The following is a 6,981-nucleotide window of genomic DNA, read 5'->3' as shown; positions in this document are numbered from 1 at the left end:
CTGGCCCCCCCCCCCCGCTCCCTGGGGACAGTGGACAATGAAGAAGCTCAGCTGAGGGCTGTGACTCACCGACCGCTGAGGCCACGTCGAGCCCCCACGCTCAGCCCCCGTGGCCCCCGCCGTCCGACCTGGGCAGTGAGCAACATGGAGTTCCCGGTCCCCTTCTGATACCAGCCCTGCTCCCCGGGCTTGGGGGATGACCCAATTGGCCCGGTGAGAACAGAGGCGCCGGACAATCGCTCCTTTCATCAGCCTCCACCGCTGACTAATGCCTGGCGGTCACACTGGGCCCTGCACCTTCCAGCCTCCGACCAGCCCTTGCCCTGGAGCTGGCCCCTCGGGGTCTGGAGGGAGGCGCTGCTGTCCTTGGCTCCCCGCTTTGCACCCTGGTGCTACCCTAAGTCCTGCCCCGCCAAGCCCTGGGCCCTACAGTGGCGCACTCTCTCTTCCCGTCACCCCCAGCCCTCTGGCCCTGGCCAGCAACCGTCAGAACTTTGCCAAGAGGTTTCTTGTACAAGGGCATCTTCGGAAGTTCGTGGAAAATGAGAAGCACGAAGAATTGCGTGTGGATTTCTGCCTTCTTTTTTTTTTTTTTTCACCCAAATGAACTTGTCTTTTAATTCCAATGTCCACTTACTTATTCCTCCCCAACCCTTCTGCTTAGGGAGGGTTGGTGTCACCCGAGACAGGGCTACACTGAGGACATTTCTGGCACCTGGGCAGGCCGGTGGGAGCACCGAGCACGTGGCCAGGGACATCTCGAGATGCCTCCAGGTCCTCTGGCGAGACCTCATGGAGAGAGATGGGCTCCACAGTCAGACTCAGGTTCAAGTCCTTACTTGGCCACTACTGGGTGACCATGGGCAGGAAATGGGACCTCTCCAGGCCTCAATCTCCACAACTATTATCCATTTTTTTTATTTGACAGATAGAGTTAGACAGTGAGAGAGAGAGACAGAGAGAAAGGTCTTCCTTCCATTGGTTCACCCCCCCAAATGGCCGCCACAGCTAGAGCTACACCAATCTGAAGCCAGGAGCCAGGTGCTTCCTCCTGGTCTCCTATATGGGTGCAGGGGCCCAAGCACTTGGGCCATCCTCCACTCCTTCCCGGGTCACAGCAGGGAGCTAGACTGGAGGAGGAGCAACTGGGACTAGAACCCGGCACCCATATGGGATGCCGGCGCCACAGGCGGAGAATCAATCAAGTGAGCCACGGTGCCGGCCCCTATTATCTATTTTTTTTTAAGGAGTGGGGGTCATGATGCCACCCTTCCAGGAACCTGTCCACTGGGCCTGGGTGGAAGATGAGGGTCCCGGCACAGGGGTTCAGGAAATGGGGTCGAGACGCCCTGAGGGGAGGCCTGGGCTAAAGGAGGGTGTGTGTGACTGTAAGTTCCCAGCTGAGATCTGACCCATTGCGAGAGGGCCATGGCCGGCTCCTCTTCCTAACAAGGACTAACAGAGACCAGTCTGGAAGTGACCTGGTGTGTTCTGAGCGGCAGCTTGGAAAACTGGGTACAGCTCCGGCCTGGGAGGGAGGGAAGAGCCAGGGTCTGGTCCCAGCTGGGTCTCCCACCAGCCGTGTGGCCGTGGCTGAGTCCCAGTTCCTACGTGGCGTGTCCCCTATCTACCAAGGGAGGGGCGAGCCGGCTCTGCAGCCATTTCGTTCAAGATGAAAAGCAGAGATACTGAGCTAAAACAGATGTGGTGCTTAAGGCCAAGATAATCAGCACAGTGGTTTCTCTCTTGCCAGTGCCCTGCGTCAGCAGGGCCTTGGCGCAGTGCTGGCTTGGGCTCATTTTGATAGGCAATCAAGGCAACATCTGTGGACCCCAGCTTCCAGGAGACAGGCTAGCCAGCAGCTTCTAAGCCCCCAGCCCTTCGTCCTTGCCGAGGGACACGCGTGTGGCCGGGGACCTCCTGAACCCACGGGGTCCTGGCTGGCGCCGGATGCTGGGCAATTACTAAACATGGCTTCTTTGCTACCCGTGGCCGCCGTCTTCACAGCCTTCCGCTGTCAGCTATGGGCACCAAAATAAACCTTTCAGGGGCCCTTGGGAATGGCCACGTGGTGGCGTTGGTGCACACTTCCCGCCCTGGAGGGGTTCCCGATCCTGGCAGGGCCACACCCACAGGGCAAGGCGAGCGGACAAGGAGGAATTCCCAGAAAGGTGGGCGGACAAGGGAACCCGCATTGGGGAACGTAGCGAGGGACCTAAGGTCGCAGGGCAGGGGCGCGTGCTGGGTTCAGCGGGACAGATTCTGGCAGCACACAGCTCTGAGGGTTCAATGGCATCTTCGAGGGACCCCGTCTGCCCCAGCTTCCATCGCAGACCCGGTCTGTTCCCTTTGCCCCGCGGGCCGCGGTTGGTGTCGACGGGCTCACTGGCTTACTGACCCAAGACTTCCCTAGGAAGGCAAGCTGCATGTGGGGCGCACGAGGCCGCGTGAGCAGCGCCCGCAGGATCCTGGTCGCGTTGGAGGCTGGCAGCGCTGCGAGGCTGACTCATAGTTGGGCAAAGAGGTCAAAAGAGAGACTGGGACTTTTTCTTTTTTGCTTCCTAATCAGTGGTTTCTCGCCCTTCCCTGGAGCGTTGGGGCACGGAGCATCCGGAGGCCTGGAACGCGGACATGCGTGGGCGGGGCGGGGCTGCGAAACTGCGCCGGCAGCCCCGAGGAGAAGAATCAGTCTTTGTCCCCATCTTCACATGCACCTGTCGTCCCAAACCCTTGACAAACATTGTGTCATTCACCTTCCAAGGCTCTCTGTGCATTCGGCCTGGGGCGGTGGAGGCCAGTGGGGCAGGGGGAGGGCGGCTGAGGAGCGCGCATTCCACGCATTCCTGCCTCCTGACAGCTCCTGGTACCACGGAGGCCGCCGAGCGAGCGCACCGTGTCCAAAAATTCCAACTGACTCATCCGTGGGTGAAGGAAGCCGACACGAGGGGACAGGTGGAGCCTTCCGGGGCTCTGTCCCCTCTGGGTCTCCCAGACGCAGGAGCGAGGGTCGGGATTTGGGCCATTTCTGCTCCCGGGGCCGTCAGGTGTCCCTGGAGGTGTGAGGAAGTGGCGGCAGGTGCAGCGCCTGTGTTGCCGGCCGGCTCAGATCTCCGCTCTCTGGATTTGAGTTCCGGCTCCATTGGGAACAACTCTGTGACCTCATGGTCTGTGGCTCCAGTGATCGTGGGTAAATGAGGGTGGCCAGTGGTTGCTTCACAGCTCAGCAGAGGATGAAGCAAGAAAAATGCAAATTCTAAGCAGGGCTCCCTGGCATGCGGGAATTGCTCAGCCCTGGTGACTCCTTTTGATGCAATGACGTGAGACTCACTTCCCGGCTGGCGGGCAGGCGACTGTGTGACCCTCCCTCCTCCCTCCCTCCCTCCGGCCCAAGGATGAAGGCTGCAGAACTGCATGGTGGGAACGGCCCTGCCCCGTCTGGGGATCCGGGGTAGGATTTCTCTCTGAATTTCACCGCCAGGCCGGAGTTGGGCAGCGGCTGAGCCTCGCGTGCACGGAGGGCGGTGACCACACTCGGGCAGTGAGACCAAACTGAAAAGGGCAGTGGCTTTTCTGGTCCTCACGCCGGCCTCCAGATGGCTTCTAACCAGATTCCTGCCAAGTCCCTCTCACCCGCCCTGCCTCCCCGCCACCGGCCCGCCCTGAACTTGGCTGATGCCGAAGCGTTTCTCAAATGGGGGAAATACAGTCCTTCCGTCACCGCCTCATACTGGGTCACCAGACCCCCACCCCCACTCGCTGGCTCAGCCCACCTCCCAGCTGTCTTCCCAAGGGGAACTTTCTAAAGGTTTTTCCCCAGCTCTGTCTTGGGGCCGGCGGCGAGCGTGAAGTCCGGGAATGAGGAGCGGCTCCGGGTCGCAACGTGACCTTGGGCTGGTCCTGGTCGCTGCTCTTCCTCCGATCCCACTCTTCCTCGGATCCCTGTGCAACGAGGAGGCCGGCTGAGGTCATGCAGGCGGCAGTTTCCGGCAGCTGAGTTCTAGCTGTCCCGGGGCGGGGGAGCGCGGGCCAGATGAGCACCGTCCCGCCTGGGCAGGAGAGCTCTGGGTTCAAACGCTCCTCACATCCCTGTGTTGGCTCTCGCCCTCTCTGAGCCGGTCTAGCTGTAAAAATGGGTATGATTGTTGCCACTCCGGGGGCTGTTACAAGGGTCAGGAATAAAGGACCCTGTGCAGAACTGAGCACGGTGCCCGGCACGCGATGGTGGTTCCGTTTTTTATTTTTGTCTCCAAAGGCAGGGGATCGCCGAGCTTCGCTGCACTGCCCACCTTACAGAGGGGAAGGGTGAGGCTCTGGCGGAGGCTGGTGGGAAGCGAATTCAGAACATGTTTCCATGTTGAGGCCGCCACGCCAGGCCAGCTCCAAGAAGGAAGCTGCAATAAGTCAGGGGAAAAGTCCCAGAGTGTCTGCGCTCGCGGCCTCGGGCGGCTCTCAGAGCTCGTGCCAAGAGCTGGCTTGGCCGCTACTCGTTTCCCTTCATGCCTGCTCGCATAGTTCCAGATGTTCTAGGCAGCAGCCCTGCGCGCAGCGGTCAGTTTCTTTGGCTCGCTCTCCCTGCACTTTGTGTTTCCTCATAGCTTTACACATGGAGAACCGCATCTTTTTCCCGTCACCTTTGAAATCACCCAGACACTGTCTCCCGGCAGGTCCCTGCGAATGTCTTGGCCGGCTCGACTTCACGGAGGGAGGGCTGGGACGGCAGGATGCCTCACAAGATGCGCCTTGGACCAGCAATAGCACGAACCGCCTCTAGCAGTTTTGCACTTGGGGTTCATTAGTTCCTGTCCCCAGTGTGCCTGGAAAATGCTAGCCTGGGGAGAGCCAGTAGAACGAGCGAAATGGAAGGCGCTCTCTCCGCAGTGCCAGCCGCAAGCTGTCTCAGGCTTCCCAACACCTAGGGAGTAGGTGTTATGAGCTCCGCTTTTTGGATGAGAGGCTGAGCCTCGGAGAGGTTCTGTTACTTGTCAGTGGTGACCAAGCTGCTGGAGGACCAGAGGGTCCAGGTCCAAAGCCCAGCTCTTTCCGTGATGGGTGGATGGTGCGAGCGTGGCTCCGGGCCTTGGCTACTCTGTCTGCCATCCTAGTGCCAGGCCGTGAGCTTCAAACGGGAGCCCTGAAACCCGGCCCAACCAGAAGTCATTGGCCTTGCCTGGTCATGGAGGAGAGAATCAGACCCAAAAGGATCAGGAAAAGGAGTGTACACGTGCACGCATGTGCGTGCACAGGCATGCATCGGTGTGAGGGTGTGCATTTGCATAAGGACAGGTGTGTGCACACCCGTGTGAGTGTGAGAACATGTGCACACGTGTTTACATGGGAAGGTGCACGTGTGAGGTTGTGTGTGAGGGCGTGTGCACAGTAATGCATGTGTGTGCAGGCATAAGGATGAGGGAGTGTATGCTGTCTGTGTGAGGATGCGAGTGTGCGTGTACATTCATGCACGTGTGAGGATGAGCAAGTGAAGGCGCATGTGTGAGTCTGTGTGTGAGGGTGGATGCGTGTGGGTGTGTGCACCCACGTACAAGCATGCCAAAGGGTGTGCACGCGCCTAAGTGTATATGTGCACACAGACACAAATGTCCTGCATGTACGTGTGTGTAATGATGTGGACAGGGTGCATGTGTGCGCAGGGCTGTGTACCCATGCGTGTGCCCAGGCCTGCGGGCATGCTTGGGGAGGACGTGTGCACATGCTTACAGAAGACGGGAGGAGGCCGGACGATGGGAGCGGGGGCGCTGTGACCACACCAGGTGAATGGCTTTGCTTTCCAAGGCCTCCGTGGTGTTGAGTACCAGGTGTTCCCAGCACCAGCGACTGATCTGTTAAAAAATGTATTTGTCTTCCCCTATGGGCAAAGGGCAGCGTTCGGGCAAACAGAGGGCTTCCTTTTCCTGGATGACTGACCTGCGCTCACCTGGGCCCCGAGGATGGAGGTTTACCTTGGCCATGTGCACCTCCTCCGCCAGCCCAACTTCTGGGCCAGACAGCGCCGGGCTCGGAGCTGCCTCAGCTCAGGGAGCGGCTCGGCTCGCCTCTCTGCCTCTATCTCGGGCAGATTAGCTTCCCTGGCACTGGCTTTGTTTTGGCTCATTAAGGGGGAGGGACCCGCCGAGAGCCCAGGCCCAGGCCTCTCCCTTCAACCCCGGAGGCCTGGCTCTGCTGAAAACACCCTGATGCAGAGTTTCTCCATCCACTGCTTTCCCTGGCTGACTGTGCCGGGCAGTCGGGGAATCACCTAGGGCTGGGGCTATTTTGTCTGCTGGGATTTGTTTCCCTGCTGAGGTGGCGGCTGGCGGGGCGGGGTGGGGGGGGGGTCCCAGCAGCCATTGTGGGCCTGGGCTGTTTGTTTGTTGAGCGTTTGTTGCTCAGAGTGGGTGGGGTATGGCTGAGAACTCCGTAATGGGAAGCAGAAGGGAGGAATCCGACACTTGTGCAGATAAAATTCTTCTCTGAGGGTCGGCCGTGCCTGATGGTGTGCGAGGAGCCTGCTTGTTCGTCTGTGTCCCGCCAGGGAAAGCGCCTCTGTGTTCATTTCAATCTGGTTTTCATTCATTCTACCCCAAACCGGCCTTTCATTTCCATGCTGCCTCTCAGTGAGCATAAACACTGTGGTGCCTTAGTTCTTAAACCTTTAAAAAAAAAGATTTATTTATTTGAAAAGCAGACTCACAGAGAGAAGGACACACAGAGAGATTTTTCTATCTGCTGGTTCACTTCCAAAATGGTCACGATGACTGTGGCTGGGCCAGGCTGAAGTCAGGAGCCTAGAGCTCCATTCGGGTCTCCCACGTGGGTGGCAGAGGCCCAAGCACTTGGGCCATCTTCCACTGCTTTCCCAGGTGCGCTAGCAGAGAGCTGGATCAGAAGTGGAGCAGCCAAGACTCAAACCAATGCTCATATGGGATGCTGGTGGCATCATAGGCAGCTACTTACTCCCCTGAGCCACAACACCAGCCCCTAGCT

Source organism: Oryctolagus cuniculus, chromosome 21 (assembly GCF_051225735.1).
Source record: "Oryctolagus cuniculus isolate XC-2025 breed Fujian yellow rabbit chromosome 21, ASM5122573v1, whole genome shotgun sequence".
Classification (NCBI taxonomy): Eukaryota; Metazoa; Chordata; class Mammalia; order Lagomorpha; family Leporidae; genus Oryctolagus; species Oryctolagus cuniculus.
Note: the sequence above shows the minus strand (reverse complement) of the source record.